This window comes from Dermacentor andersoni, chromosome 8 (genome assembly GCF_023375885.2).
Source record: "Dermacentor andersoni chromosome 8, qqDerAnde1_hic_scaffold, whole genome shotgun sequence".
NCBI lineage: Eukaryota > Metazoa > Arthropoda > Arachnida > Ixodida > Ixodidae > Dermacentor > Dermacentor andersoni.
In genome coordinates, this window is record NC_092821.1 from 55,911,801 (window position 1) to 55,928,850 (window position 17,050).

A 17,050-nucleotide genomic window follows, 5' to 3' on the forward strand; every position below is an offset into this window, starting at 1 on the left:
CAGGCCAGAACGCCACCGCCATGTGCTCGTGCCGCCAAGCCGCCTGCCGTCTAACTGCAAGCCAGAGGAAGGACGCTCTGGTTGTCCGGTCAACCATCCTATAGCCCGACCTTTCGTGAGACCGGCGCAACTCCTTTTGTCAGGTTGTCGCCACGTCTACGCGTCGAGACTGTTATGTGTCCCTGCCGTCGTGGCAAGCCCGGACACGCGCACTATTTAACGGCATACTAGCCCCATGTGTGTTTCTTACTGCCGTGATGTCTGTTTGAGTGTTTATGTTATTCTTTTCGTTTCCTTCTATTTATTTTAAGCCTCTTTCTAGTTCTATTAAAAGTTTGTATGTGTTTTCGAAACCAACGGCTTTGTCCTCAATTACGTTCTCGGAGGCTCCGCCTAAGAGAACCGTTAAAACCTTTGAGTACAAGAATCTTGCAACAATGAGAGTGACAAAGAAGCTTGACAACAAGTCGCGGACTGCATAAATAGCGATGAAACGAAAATTGCTAGGCATCACTTTAAGATCTTAGACAGAAAGAGAGTGGTTTGATCAGAGAGCAAACGGGTATAGACAATATTTTAATTGACATAAATAGAAAAAAATGGAGGTGGGAAGATCATGTAATGCGCCGGTTAGATAACCGTTGGACTATTAGGGTTACAGAATGGGTACCAAGAGAAAGGAAATGCAGTGGAGGACTGCAGAAGACTAGGTGCATCGATGAAACCAGGAAATTCGCGGGTGCTAGTTGGAATCGGTTGGCGCAGGACAGGGGTAATTGGAGATCCCAGGGCTTTGTCCTGTGCCTTCATCTTACAGTGGGCATAAAACAGGGTGATGCTGATGATGATGCTGATGATGGTCTCTATTTACCCTTGGGTTATCATCATTTGGGCGTCACTTCACGGGCGGCTGAAACACAAAACGTCATGTGGCCAGACAGTCGGTCCTTTCTTTCATTTGTTTATCGTTCCATCCAATGCATTAGCTTGTACGTAACTTAAGAAAAAAAAATGTTTTGTAATGCATTGTATTACGCGCTCTAGGATAGGCTATAGGCATATAATATGTGCAAGATGTGCACAGGCTGTACTTTAAAACAATCTGGAATTTATTACGTATAGCGCTGTAGCGGGAGGCAACGGTGGATACATCATTTCCGAAAGAAGAGACACGTCCGTGAGGCACTCCAGTAGGGCGCGGGAAGTGACTTGCGCCGAAGATGTAGATATACAACGGTACAGTCACGATATTGCGACAATACGAGGCTGCGCTGATAATAACAGGTGGCGCTGCCGCCGAACATTGCGTAGCCCTCTGCGTTTGAAACAAGGAAGCGGCACGCGGAAGGTGCGGTCGTGTTGAAATACGTTTCTTTGTGTAGATATTTTATTGCCTGCTCCTTTTGCGCTGTGTTCTCTGACTCCCATCGAGCAAACTTAGGCAAGCGAGGAATAAGAGCATCCTATACAGCACTCCTGCGCAGCTTCGCGGCAGCAGTATTCTCCATCGATGTCGAAGTTAAGGACGTCCAAAATGCCATAAGCCTTAGAGCATGCCGCTCAGTAACCCTTGAACGCCCCTGTACAACCGCATGGCGTGGTTAACCCAATATCTTCTACTAATTAACTAAGTGAAAAATTGTCTTGAAAGCACGAATGAATGTTCTCGCGATTTCCCTAAAAGCGTTACCACCATCTACAATATGTCATTGATTTACCGGCAGCCTAAATACATAATTTAGAGATTTAGCCTTTGCATTTTGCGTCAACTTCTTAACCATGCATTTCATAAACATAGAAATTGAGAACAAGGTTGTGGCCATTGTGGTAATTAAACATAAACTTTACATACTATTCCACTTTACATAAAAGAATGTATGCAACCTCATGGACAACATTTATTTGTATAACACTAAATAACCACTCAACTAAATCTACGATTCACGTTGATTTTAATGTGTGCGTCATATCTTAACATTTCTATAAATTTTGTACTTGTGATCCTCAATAAATTTTGTTGACTAAATGCTTTGGAGTGACTGGGGACGCGTCTTCTGAAAGCGGACACGAAAATTTTTCGGCATTTTGCTCACCTACTGTGTCGGATATCAAACGGACCTTTTTTTCTGTGGTACCTGCCTGCCTTTCTTTTGCTCGCTTTCTCTTCCTCTCTGTAATAGCTTGATGTGACAGCCTGTGCACGTATACGTATACTCTGTTATTCTGAAAACTGACAAAGAACCGCTTATAAAGAAAAGGCTGTCCTGCTGCAACTGAACGTGTATCTTTTATACTTAAGGGCGCTGTATTTCCTGTGACAATTTAAGCATTCAGCCAGACCTTCTATTCTTGAAGTGAAAAATAAATAGATATCTTCAATATGCAAGAGAAACACAGTCAACAAGATGAGGAAGAAAAGTGGTGAAGAAACATAGCGCGAGCACAATTTTCCAAAATAAATGCATTTACCTTAGCATATTGCCTCTGCGGTGGAGCCACCCGTAGCTGTCTGCACTTGAATTTGGGGTCGATAAACTCCTTTGGTTATTATAAAACAACCGAGAAAATAAGTCACCCTGTATGTTAGGGTGAGTTTAAACTGAGTTTGAAAATTAATGAACATATTTGAGAACATGAGCTTCACAAAATTGGGAATTGATTATGAAAAAAAAGGTATGTTTTTTCCTCGCCTTTTCAAATGCGATGAACTTCACGTATAAATTTGCGTTACTCGTCTTTGAACGTTTCCAGAACACATTGTAGTTTCCTGTGTCCTGGCTGTCATGTTGTACTTAACTATTTTTCCATCAAGTGCTACGAACATGTAAAAACCCTAATCTATATTTCCACTAGCACAACTTTCGGCTTTATGCAGAAATGTACGTCGTTCTTACAGACTATTAAAGCGTTGCTTGCTCACCGAAGTACACAGCACAAACGATCGTCATGCACTAGTTGACAGAAGGGAATATATAGTGAATATGGGGATATATAAATGAAGTCGGCTTTCTGGCCAGTTATCAGTGCATAGGACGTAGATTTGAAGGGCAGAAAGTAATGGATCACACGACTGGGACAAGCACTGTCGTCTTGAGCTTTGCCTCTTGTTATTCTGCGCCGCTTGTTATTCTGCTGCCGTGCTGCTGCCGCCGCCGCTGCTGGCGCAATGCCTCCTTTAGGAGATGCCTGCCGCGTCGCTAGTCTTCCCATTGGAGCGGAGGTTCCCGTAATTCATAGTAGTTGCGGAGAGACGGCGCTCGCAGGCGGCCCACTTCCTGTTGCGGAGGAAGTGACGATTACGGCTTGCACGTGCTCGACCAATGGGTTGACCAGAGACCACGGGTCCAGCCTCCGGGATCCCAAGAGACGCCGTTAAAATCTCGGAGGCAGGGCTGCGTGATTTAGGTTGGCAACGGCCACCACAACTAGCGCACGCAGCCGACCCGGGTGGGGAAGATTAAAGAGGAGAGGGGCAGGAACTAGCTTCTCGGCTCACGCGGCAGGCATCTAGTAAATGAGGCATTGGCTGGCGCTGCCGCTGTGGCCGCCGCCGCCACCGCCGCCAGCGAGACACAGGCACGCATCTATGTCCCCGTTCCCACGTTTAACCCAACGGCGTTCAGAACCACCAATGGGATCACGAATTTGGCGGCGGAAGCATCTATATGAAGCAGCGGACGCGGAGCAAGCCACGGGACGGGCATCACGCAACGCACAGACGTCCCATGGAACGGCGACCATTCCAGAAGTGCCCGTCGTCCTCAAAGGCCTGCGTAGAGCAGCGCGTGCGCATGACCGTTATACGGTCCGGCGGACAGATGGTGCCCGTAGGGGCCCACCATGCGCGGAGTCCTCCGCCGTTTCCTGCACCTCTGGCATCGCCATCGTCATCAGCGGCCTAGACAAAAGGAGACCCGATGACCTCCCCCCTCCCACGCAATGCTGCCCCATCTCCGCACTGTGTGAGTGCGCGGCGCCGCCGCCACCACCGCCGACGACGACGACGCTTATGATGATGAGCTACAGCAAGGATTGGTGGAGTTTCTGAATGCATGCTTATGCTCGCCTGCTTTGTATACCACAACCGCATGTGCAATTCTGGCGTGCTCATCGCTACCATTTTTCGACGATGGCTGCGTGTTTCTAGTTATGATTCGCATACTATGAGACATACCCAAAGCGAGAATTTGGCCAAGTTATGCGTCCGTTCGTTAGCATGAGGATGACTCTCATACTATGACACTTATCTACACACAACGGGGGTTCGCCAAGAAACAGATGGCGCATCATGCCAATGCCGTCTTGCACATTGCGATCATTGCCCCGTGTTGGTGATCATTCTGATTTCAACAGTATGACAGGTCCCCGCAACAGGGGATCAACCAAGAAGCCGCTCGCAGATTTAAAATAAATTAGAAGGACTGAAGAAACACAAGCCTATATAACATGCGTTACATCGTCTAGCACGGATACGCAAGAGCACATGTGTGCGCCATTTTCCTTTACCCCAAAGATGTAAAAATGAAAGTGGCAACATGGTAGCCTTTCAGGAACCGCTTCACGCAAGCGTCGTTTCACATCCATCCCAACCTGCGCGTCTGACTTGCAGATTTTTTTTCGTAATAAATGTCCTTTTCACGTATGTTTTGTGCACCGTGACAACATAAGTCGTCATTCTGTTAATTTTTCGGCATGTTTTATAGTTAAATGATAGTCTACGTTATCTGTATAAGCATATTTGTTGCGAAGCTTATCGAAGTTCGCAAACTTGCACTTTATGTGGGCCCATTCGCTCGTACTTACATTAGGCGCAAATTTACCTTTGTAGAGGAAAACACACGAACACTTCGTTCGACATACTGAGCAAGCCATCCAGTATCGAGGCCAAAGCCTGCAAAGTGGGCGAAGAAAGCTTGGCTTTAAAATACTGTTCGTGAAAACACGTTGTGTATAAGATATGTTTAAGAAAAACAAGAAAGTCAAGAAACCGTTCCCTGAAGACTTGAACTGCATCCGCTGATGCTTCCCTGCGCCCCTCTTTGTCCGCTCCACCCGAAGATGCTTTGCTTCTTATAGATACTTCCAACGCCGCAAAACACAATCCACACTTCCTACAGGTTGACATTAACCACTTTTCGTATCAGGTATCATATCCATGAGAAAGGGCATGCCAGAGACTTGAAAAATTATATACCGATCGGCTTACAGTCTGTTGCCTATAAAGTATTTAATAAGGTAATCGCAAATAGAATCAGGAACACCATGACTTCTGTCAACCAAAGGACCAGGCAGGATTTCATAAAGGCTACTCAACAATAGACCATACTCGCACTATCAATCGGGTGATAGAGAAATGTGCGGAATATAACTAACCTTTATGTATAGCTTTCAATGATTACGAGAAAGCTTTTGATTCAGTCGATTCCACAGCAGTCATGCAGGTATTACGGAATCAGGGTGTACACGAGCCGTATGTAAAAATACTGAAAGATATCTAAGCGGCTCCACCGCCATCGTAGCCCTCCATAAAGAAAGCAAGAAAATTCCAATACATAAAGGCGTCAGGCAGGGAGATATGATCTCACCAATGATATTCACAACGTGTTTAGAGGAAGTATTCAGAGACCTGGATTGGGAAGAATAGGGGATAAGAGTTAATGGAGAATACATTAGTAACTTGCGATTGGCTGATGATATTGCCTTGCTTAGTAACTCAGGGGACCAACTGCAATGCATGCTCACTGACCTGGACAAGCGAAGCAGTAGGGTGGGTCTAAAAATTTATCTGCAGAAAACTAAAGAATGTTTAATAGTCTCGGAGGAGAACAGTTCACGATAGGTAGCGAGGCACTGGAAGTGGTAAGAAAATACATCTACTTAGGGAAGGTAGTGACCGCGGATCCGGATCATGAGCCTGAAATTATCAGAAGAATAAGAATGGGCTGGGGCACGTTTGGCAGGCATTCTCAGATCATGAACAGCAGGTTGCCATTATCCCTCAAGAGAAAAATGTATAAAAGCTGTGTCTTACCAGTACTCACCTACAGGGCAGAAACCTGGAGGCTTACGAAAAGGGTTCTACTTAAATTGAGGACGACGCAACGAGCTATGGAAAGAAGAATGATGCGTGTAACGTTAAGAGGGGGGGGGGATGAGAGCAGATTCGGTGAGAAAACAAACGCGAGTTATTGACATCTTAGTTGAAATCAAGAAAAAGAAACGGGCATTGGCCGGGCATGGAATGAGGAGGGAAGATAACCAATGGTTCTTAAGTGTTACGGACTGGATTTCAAGAGAAGAGAAGCGTAGCAGGGGCCGGCAGAATGCTATCTGGGCGGATGAGATTAAAGGGAAGCTGTAGCGGTTTTTAAATTCCATGAATTGCTGGGGTTGGGAAGAACAGACCAATTAATTTACGGTTCTGAAGTCTTTTTCTTAATTTTGGTAATTTAAGGGGGAGAAATTCCTTTCTAAATCCCTTCCGTGGACACGCCCCTGTCTCTTCCCTGAGTGCCGGGTGAGGAGGCAGCCTGAGGAGAGGACCGGCGAGAATGACGTCATTCCCGGGGAGCGTGCCGGCGGACAGGCATGCTGACATGTGCTGGCGTGTTTCTTTCCGTCCTGCGCTTTACTAAACGACGCTACGAGATATCTGCCGCCGCTGACGTGTGCTCTCTTTTGCGATTTTCGTAAGCTGTGCTTCCTTTCTGTGCTGCGTGAGTGCCTACCGCCAAGGGCGCCCAACATGCCCTCGTTCTGTGCAGCATTCGGCTGCGCGAACACAGGCGGGCGAGACGATGTGGTGTTTCACATGTACCCGAAGGTCAAGAAGCTAGCAGCGCAGTGGGTCCGTGCGGTGAGGAGATAGAATTTAGGGCCGACGAAATCAACTGTGCTGTGCTCGGACCATTTCCACGACAGTGACTATCGTCGGAGCTTGACAACGATACGGGCAATCGGTATTCCAATTCCGGTGTTCCGGTGCCCACATTGATGCACTCGAGAATTGCGAACATATGCAGCCATGGACGTCTGGTAACACAGTTTTAGCGTAGCCGGATAGCCTTACGACCAAACGCTGAAACGCGTTGTTGCTAGAGTTGCTAGGCTTGCCTAGCGACATTCGACGTACGGTTGCAGCTACCGTAAAGTTACCGCGTTTACCACACGGCGGTGCTAAAACTGCCTAATATCTGTATGTCAACACTAGCATGCAGCACACATATTGATTTTTGATCGAGCCACAATCGCAAAGTCCTCAAACCATATTCTGAATATTGCACATATAATCGCCCTGCAGGGCCACCTCGATCTGGATGTGTATAATAAGCAACTTCCATGACTTTACCTCGCAGCACTTTATGTGCGCGCTTTGAAACGCGGTACTTATGTTCGCGATCGTGTATCAACACGCAAAAAAAAAGCGCCGAACTTTAGCCAAGCAGCAACAAGGTGCTTGACATCGTGGAATTGCACGCGTGTTTACAATTTAATGAGAAGTTAGTGCTTCGGCATTCCAGCAGCAAGCTCCCAGTGACACTTTAGCGCATTTCTTCTCCTGTCATTGCAACGTGCAGCTACATGAAAAAAAAACATACGTACCAGCTAATATTTCTAATGCGCGAGAAGGGGCCCTATAACGTAAAACTATTCCAATATATTTCTATTCCAATCTCCTGACGTCAAATTTGCGTAACCACCAACGCAAGCACCGGGCGGTCACCCGCAGGGTTGTCTGAACAGACCAATCAAACGCTCTCCTCGTTCATAGGAGGTCACTTTTGTTTGCTTGAAAAACGAATAACATTGCCTACACTGAGCGGCTTGTCGTATCTAATTGGCTGACAAGAGGCAAGGAGAACGCTCAAGTGGAGAGGGATTCGATGGGGCCGAGCCACTGCACTGAAAGTCGATAACCGGACGAAGAGGGTGGTGCCGGCGTCTACGATTGGTCGGCTTTTTCTTACTTAGCTTGCGGTGGCTGGTCGAAAATCGCGGCGGCATGCAACGGAAGCTCAAGAATGACGCTAAAACGGACCCTCAGCAAAGAAGAGTTGGCAGAATGAGGGGGTAAACGTGCCGAAAGTGCTCGAAAACGTTACACGGCCACGCAAAAAGTTATATTATACGCAAATACACCCATGCTCTTCGGCATGTCCGAGTAGCCAGCGTCTGAGCGATCGGCGGCAGCCATCTTCTATTCCTTTCGGAACGGGGCAGCCTGCGGCTATTCCGAAGAAAATTCAGTTTTGTTCGGCATATTAATGCATCTTTATCGCCTACACGTCACTTTGACGCGTGAGTTCTTGCGGTTTTGTGACGTCGCGTGACAGGCAGGTGAAGTGGGTGCAGCCCGAAAACGTTTTACCAGTAGCCGAGGGCTAATGGCGAAAAGGAGTCGAATCAGAAATAACTGTTTTTCTTTTTTCTGTCAAATCATGCATAATCAGTGTGTACAGATCATATCAGACGGGGAGGTATCGCGGTTTTTGTGACGTCGCGTGACAGACAAGTGAAGTGGGGGTGGTCTAAAAAAGTTTTTGACCAATTGTGGAGGACTGATAGCAGAATTGGAATAGAAAAGTTTGGAATAGCTTTACGTTATAGCGCCCAAGGTGCACACATTTTTTTCGCTATTGGCACACTCAACATCGTCGTTGCCGCCCTCGTTTTCTGTATCGACTGTCGGTTCGAACATGTAAGGCGAAAATACAAGCTGTCCGAGACAGCGAGAGCGTTCCATAATGCTTACGAATCATCTGTGAAACCAGGCCAGCAGAACAGCGTGCTACGCTCTGAAACGGCCGCGCCAACCGGTGATCCCCGTAAATGATGTCACCGCAGTCCCGACCAATCACGGGCAACAGCGGCGTTCGCGCGATGCCCTGAGGCGCTGGTGCGCGTTTTCTTGCAAAAAACAGCCGCTTGCGTTTTTTCCGCCCTTTTTAAACTACATATACGTGTTCAATGGACCAAAAACTGTAGAATGCCGCAGAGAACTCATTTTTTTAAAGTGTTTCAGCTTCCCTTTAAGAAGTTTGCAGGCACAACATGGCCACAAATAGCCTATGATGGGGGTAGTTGGAGGAGTATGCGAGAGGCCTTTGCCCTGCAGTGGGTGTAGCCAGGCTGATGATGACGATGAAGATGATGCCACGTGAGCTTCATTCGCCTGTAGGATTGAACTTACTTGTCCCCGTTCCATTAGCAACTACTTTGAACATGTGGGTCGATGTGCCCACAGGTTACCCCACGTGCAAGATCACTCCCCTGAGCGCTTTTGTTTTTGTGTTCTCTTCCGCTGTCCCCGTCTCTATTAGCGGTCAATATGATATGCGCTTCCAATAATCAGTATCACATTTGTCCCCGTTTCTTCGCTGCAAGATGTGGTTCTGCAACATGAACCTCCAGACTAACTCCTGAGAGACTGTGGCCGCACATGCCTTCTAGAGGCCATCGTCGACCTCGTGCTGTCGTTTTCAACACAGAACAAGCTCCCAATGGCTCACAACGAACAATCATATAGTTCTTAGGGAGCATCTGAATGAAATTCTTAGAAACATGGTTTAAATGTATGTCTGCTCCGACCACAGTAACTTACTCCTTCAGAAGTCACATTTGCACACAATTCATTGTACCACGACACTGCCAGTTAGTCGCCGTTATTATTTATTATCTTGGGGAGAATCTATAATGTAACTGTACATGTCTCTTACACCTGGCCCACTACCAGTCAGCTAATATGCACTTGACGTCATCATCTGTGCTTCCGAAGCAAGGAAAATTACCCAAGCTCGCCATCTAACCTACCGAGAACCACTTCAGAATCAGAATAAGTTAATTTGTGACAAAAATGGGGATAATTACATAATTAGCGTATACAGAAGGATGTCCTGTAGTTAGAAACTGAGCCGGGAGTTCCTATACATGGATAGTAGAATTATTAATACAAACAACAATGGCAACATGTAAAATGTACGTTAATTACGGTTTTTAGTAGACAAGGGATCAATGAACAAAAAAGCAGCAGATGATTGCATTAAACAATAACAAGCCTTCGGAATAGTCAACAAAAGGTGAAACTACAAAGGGAGCTTAAGAAAAAAAGTAAGAAATAATGCGCGAGACCAATACAGAAACAAAGTTAAAGTAAAAAATACAACACATAGTACACTCAAAAAGGAAAGTTGGAGGAAGCTAAAATAAAGTGCTTCATTTCTGTATGAAATCTGTGAGCTTTGAGGAACTTTAAACGAAATGGCAATGTGTTGCAGAGAGATAAAGATGAAAAGTGTAATGACTGCTTACCATCGTTGGTGCGAGCGAAGGGTAAAATGAAGTTCATATTGCCTGCAAATCTAGTATTGTTTATATTAGTAAGGGATGGTTTTGGTATGATGATTGCTGGACTTTCATTGTTTAATGCCGTAAAAACGAATATGCCCAGGTGGTATTTGATAAGATATGTCACAATCAAAATATGTGCATGTAACAGCTGATTTGACCTTATGTTACGATGTGGATATGTTATCAGGCGAATAGCTCAATTGTGAACGACTTGCAACGAAGTTAGGTAACTGTTGTAAGTGTTGCCCCATGACTCAATGTTGTAGGTAATATGAGAATGAACAAAGGCATAATAATGTGACGTGAAAGTAGAAAATCAGAAATATTTATTCGTGCTTTGATCAAAACGCGTATTCCTTATGCCACATTTTTTTTTTGACATTAGCTATCTGAAAGTGAAATTCAAGGTGGCGATCAAATTCCATGCTTAAATAGGTGCAATGATCAACTGCAGTGGTTAGGTTATTTTTGATGGAGATAGACTGAAGGAGCTTAGGCGACCGCTGAAGCGAGGCAAAGACAAAACTGGTCTTAATATGGTTAATCTGGAGCTTATTAAGTTTGCACCATGTGGAAATTTCCGCGAGATCTTCGTGGTTACACAATTGTTAGCACTAAATACAGTAGTGTGGTAAGCGTACAGAACGCACTTTGATGAACGGAGACAATTATGCAGATCGTTAATACAAATAAGGAAAAGTAGGGGACGTAATATGGACCTCTGTGGTACACAAATATTAGTAGTAGCTTCTTCAATATAGGGCCCATAAATGTTACCGACTTGTTTTCTATGTTGTAACGGCGGATTAGAAGTAGAGGCGCACCGGTTATTCCAATTGCTTCAACGTTTGCACAGATAATTGTCTGATTAATTGTGTCGAAGGCCTTGGATATGCCAATGAATATCCAGGCTTCAAATTTATCTTCATCAATCAATTCTTGAGGTAATCAGTAATATTTATGAGTGCTAGACAAGTTTAAAAGCCAAAAAATAACTGGGAATGGATAGGAATAGTAAATTTGGCTAATTATTTTGTTAGAGGCTTTTCTATACGTTTTCTAATAACTTTATTAAAAAATGGAAGAACGCAAATGGGTCTATAATTCTGTAGAAGCGTGCGATCACCTTTTTTGAAAACAGGAATCACTTGACCGCGTTTGAGATGAACGTTCACAAGATCAACCACAGCTAGACGCGCTCTTTTTTCCAGGAACTCTGGTAGTACTGTTGTCTCGTCCCGTCATGTTGTGGTAACAGTAAATCTCCTGTCTTGGTACTAAGCCTCACACCGAGTGCTTCAGGCCATGACTACGTTGATATACTATGCCACCTCCGTCGCTCCCACTACCTCATCTGCCCCGCAGTCTAGAGATGTTTCCAAGTAGAATGGTTCCAGCCGTATTACTCTCCTGTTACCACCGATATTTACACGCGGTAGGATAGTGGTATTGCCGCCGTATATTGCTATGCGTGTTTAGCTTACTTTTCTTGAACGGGGCGCAAGGTCGCCCCAGAGAACGGCACAGTGAACTTACCCCTTTGCCCAAGCTTTCAGCTATGCTGATAAGAACTGAAATTATTGCACAAGTGTACGTTGTGAATTTTCTTCCTTCGATTAATACAATTTTCTAACAGGAAAGAGTTACCTTAACGCACGTGGAAAAATCTTGTTTCACGGCAGACGACCTCGCGAAAACAATCTTCAGAATGCCATGACGAGTGTCCACCGGCCGAGGCCATTGCTACCAAGGAGGGATGCCAATGTGTGTATTCTAAATCCTTGCTGCTATACACAATGCCGGTGATAAACGCATTTAATAGAAATAATCCGTGTCCTGAGCACATTTCATTGTCTCGGACACTGAGCACTGCTCCGTGCAGTAGACTTGAGTAAGGGAGCATCATGCTCGCCCACGGCATAGCGGCTCAGACGTGTCTACATTAGCAACTGCAGGAATACATTTACTGAGTGATAGCATTTGCCCGAGCCATTTCCGCAATTTCAACATGCATACATGTGTATTACTTGTATTTACCATAGCAAAAGGCAAGATCTGTGTGTATTTATGACATTTTCGCTATGTTTGCGCTGGTAATGCAAATCTTAAACGGAGCTCGCCGCTCCTGTCCGGCGAGAAACTGGAGAGAATTTACGATGTTTCTCTATTGTCTATTGTTGAGTAGCCATTACGGAATCCTGCATGGTTCTTCTGTCAACCAAAAGACCAGGCAGGATTCCGTAAAGGCTACTCAACAATAGACCATATTCACACTATCAAACAGGTGATAGAGAAATGTGCGGAAAATAACCAACCCTTATATATAGCTTTCATTGATTACCAGAAAGCGTTTTATTCAGTCGAAACCTCAGCAGTCATGGAGGCATTACGGAATCAGGGTGTACACGAGCCGTATGTAAAAATATTGAAAGGTATCTATAGCTCCTCCACCACCACCATAGAGATCCATAAAGAAAGCAACACAATCCCAATAAAGAAAAGCGTAAGGCAGGGAGATACGATCTCTCCAATGCTATTCACATAGTGTTTACAGGAGGTATTCACAGACCTGGATTGGGAAGTATTGGGGATAAGAGTTAATGGAGAATACCTTAGTAACTTGCGATTCGTTGATGATACTGCCTTGCTTAGTAACTCAGGGGACCAATTGCAATGCATCCTCACTGACCTGAAGAGGCAAAGCAGAAGGGTGGGTCTAAAGATTGATCTGGAGAAATCTAAAATAATGTTTAACAGTCTCGGAAGAGAATAGCAGTTTACAATAGGTAGCGAGGCAATGGAAGGGGTAAGGGAATACATCTACTTAGGGCAGGTAGTGATCGCGTATCCGGATCACGAGACTGAAATAATCAGAAAAATAAGAATGGGCTGGGGCGCATTTGGCAGGCATTCTCAGATCATGAACAGCAGGTTGCCATTATCCCTCAAGAGAAAAGTTTATAACACCTGTGTCTTGCAAGTACTCACATACGGGGCAGAAACCTGGAGCCTTACGAAAAGGGTTCTACTTAAATTGAGGACGACGCAACGAGCTATGGAAAGAAGAATGATGGGTGTAACGTTAAGGGGGGGGGGGGGAGGATAAGAAGACAGTCGATTGGGTGAGAAAACAAACGCGAGTTAATGACATCTTAGTTGAAATCAAGAAAAAGAAATGGGCATGGCAAGGACGTGTACTGAGGAGGGAAGATAACCGATGGCCATTAAGGGTTGCGGACTGGATTCCAAGGGAAGGGAACCGTAGCAGGGGGCGGCAGAAAGTTAGGTGGGCGGATTAGATTAAGAAGTTTGCAGGGACAACATGGCCACAATTAGTACATGACCGGGGTAGTTGGACAAGTATGGGAGAGGCCTTTGCCTTGCAGTGGGCCTAACCAGGCTGATAAATGATGATAATGATGATGACCATGTTTTTCATTGGCATCAGTGTGCAAGTAATTTCAATTTTTGTGGAAACTGATCGCAATAGAGCTCCTTTTATGTACGTTATCCGATTTATACTGGAGCTCAGGGGCGTGTTCCTCGCAATGTCAAATATGCAATCACCTAATAACCATCGGTGGTATTACTGGCTTCAGCAATATCACTTGCAGTTTGGTACGTCTTTGAAGGGGTGTACGAATTAATATCCATTTATGAAAAGTTTTCTTTTGTAGATGGCGCGCCTTTGCCAAAATCAACATTATTAGATGTGCAGTCGAATATTGCCTATACGAGCAGTCGAATTTTGATCCCACATATTATCACACTGAAAGTATAACTTTTGTACTTCCCTCTAAGCCAGGTGTCTCACTTGTGAACTAGAAATGTGAGCAGCAATGAAGCCATATCCAATCAGCAGGTATATTTTTAGCAGGCAAGATTTCGGTGAACTGTGTTACCTGTTTTCATTTTCCCAACTTGTGACTCAGCCTACCAGATCATCAATCAGAACCGCTAACACGCTTAATTTAATCCTAACTAATCAACCAGAACTTGCTTCCTCTATAACATACCTACCTGGTATTAGCGACCATACTTTACTTACATTCGGTCTAAAAGTCTCCTATCCCAAAAGGACAAAAGTTAAGAAAGTAATACGCGATTACAAGAAAGCCAACTTTCAAGCCATTAACAATCAACTATCGTCATTTATTCAAACATTTTTTGTTGATTTTGAGAACCGTACGGTCCAGTCAAATTAGGATATATTTGTAGACCAAGTGCGCCTATTAACTGAAAAGTTCATTCCTAATCGCATCATCACTTCTAATCCTCAATCCCCTTGGTACAAATCCTATATAAAACGCCTATCTAACAGAAAAAAACGTCTCTATCGCTTAGCTAAATCATCTGCAAGTAAAACAACTTGGAAAACCTATAACGTTGCCAATCATCTGTACTTAACTGCACGAAAACCTGCTAAAGACAATTACTTATCCCATACATTACCTGACATGCTTACGACAGATATCCGAAAATTTTGGCGCGTCATTAACCCGTCTTCTGATAGCTCGATCACCTTGAAAGATGAGTCAGTTGAAGTTATTCCAGGTGACACTTGCGCAAACATTCTCAGTGAATCATTAGCAAATAATTTTTCCACTTCATCGAACATTGATCTACCACACACAGAACACTACAACTATCTCATTATGCAACCCATAGCTCTTGACTTTGCAGGTATTGCTAAGCTGATTGATGATTTGCCTTTAAACTCAGCTCCCGGTTGTGATGCCATTAATAGTAAATTTTTGAAAAACACTAACACATACAGTTCTGTAATACTTGCTAATATTTTCCTGCAATCAATAAACACTTGTACTCTGCCTGCTCAATGGAAAATAGGGAAGGTGGTGCCGTTGCATAAGTCTGGTAACAAAAGCTCACCCCTGAATTACCGCCCGATTTCGCTTACCAGCACCTGTTGCAAACTTCTTGAACATGTTATATTTACCAATCTCGTTAACTTTCTTGAATCGAACTCATTTTTAACCTCTGCTCAACATGTTTTTCGCAAAGCATTCTCATGTGATACCCAACTAATATCTTTCACTCATAGATTACACTGTATTTTAGATTGCGCCTCCTGTGCCGACTGTGTATTTTTAGATTTTAGCAAAGCATTCGACAAGGTTTCCCACAAACTGCTGCTATTCAAGCTGAGTCTTTTAAACCTTGACAGTAACCTGCTGAAATGGATTGAGTATTTTCTTACTAACCGTCATCAATTTGTTACTGCAAATAATTATGATTCATCATTGACTGAGGTTCGTTCTGGTGTGCCTCAGGGATCAGTACTAGGGCCCCTACTTTTCATGATTTATATTAATGACCTACCTTCTTCATTGACATCTCAAATTCACTTGTTTGCTGACGATTGCGCGATATATCGTTAAATATTTACTAACGACGACACTAATGCTCTTCAGTCTGACTTGGACTATGTGATTGATTGGTGTAACACTTGGCTTATGGAACTTAATATTAATAAATGTAAAGTTATGCGCGTGCAGAGGAACACCAGTACTCTTCCTACTTACTATCTAAATAAAATTCCTCTAGAACCCGTTAACTCATACAAATAATTAGGAGTTCATAAAACAGCAAAACTAGCCTGGAACATTCACACTGAGTACATAATAAGTAAAGCTAATAGCATGCTCGGTTACTTACGCCACAAGTTTTCCAAAGCACCACGATCTTTAAAATTACTACTTTACCAGTCGTTAGTGCGTCCTAAATTAGAATACGCTGCAGCTGTGTGGGACCCATACCATGAAATTCTTATTTCTTCACTCGAGCTTGTCCAAAATAACTCAGTCCGATTCATATTTTCAAATTATAACCGTACCGCTAGCGTAACATCAATGAAGGACAATCTATCTCTTCCATCACTTTCATCTCGTAGAAGAATAGCACGTTTGACACTGTTTCACAAATTTTATTATCATTCCTCCTTTCACAGTAACTTCATTTCTCAGCCTCATTACCTATCGAGCCACATCGATCATCGCCATAAGGTCGGGCTTCAAACAGGCAACACTAACGCTTTCAGTCAATCTTTTTTTCCAGATCATCACGGCAGTGGAACCACCTTCCCTGTGAAATTGTATCCATTGTCGGCAACAAACTGTTTCGTGAAGCATTAGCTAACATTGTATAATTAGGAATTATTGACATGTTATTTCATTTACTTGCCGTACTTACAAGCGACTAAGGACGACACTGGTTAACATTGTACTAACAGGAATTATCAAGATGCTACTTTGTTTACATTGTCTGTCGTACTTACAAATACTGGGCAAGATATTACATAGTACTGTATAATTAGTAATTATTAACACGCTGCATTGTTTATTTTCCGTACTTTATTGTTATACTTCCCGTTTTCCCACTCCCCTCTGTAATGCCTTCGGGCCTTGAGGGTACAATAAATTAATAAATAAATAAATAAATAAATTAATATAGGGTTTTGCAGCTTTGACGTATGCATCCTCTACTGCTGTGACGAAAAACAGTGATCTTCAAATTACAACTTATCACAATTATTGGAAATTGAAGCTGAAAATAAAACAGTGGTCAAAAATTAGCCCCTTCTTTCACCAGCCACCCATGTACTTTTGGATGGCCAACGTAGGCACTTAGCAATGCAAGTCTACAGGTTAGTAATGAGTTTGTAGTGTAATTCACACAACAAACA

The 17,050-nt window shown here is 43.9% G+C and overlaps 1 protein-coding gene across 1 annotated transcript in view; it reads right to left on the reverse strand.

Moving 5' to 3' along the window:
* LOC126526254 (glutathione hydrolase-like YwrD proenzyme) overlaps positions 1–17,050 on the reverse strand; it is a 77,587-nt gene that overhangs the window by 50,377 nt on the left and 10,160 nt on the right. The gene's annotated exons all lie outside the window — the stretch shown is intronic.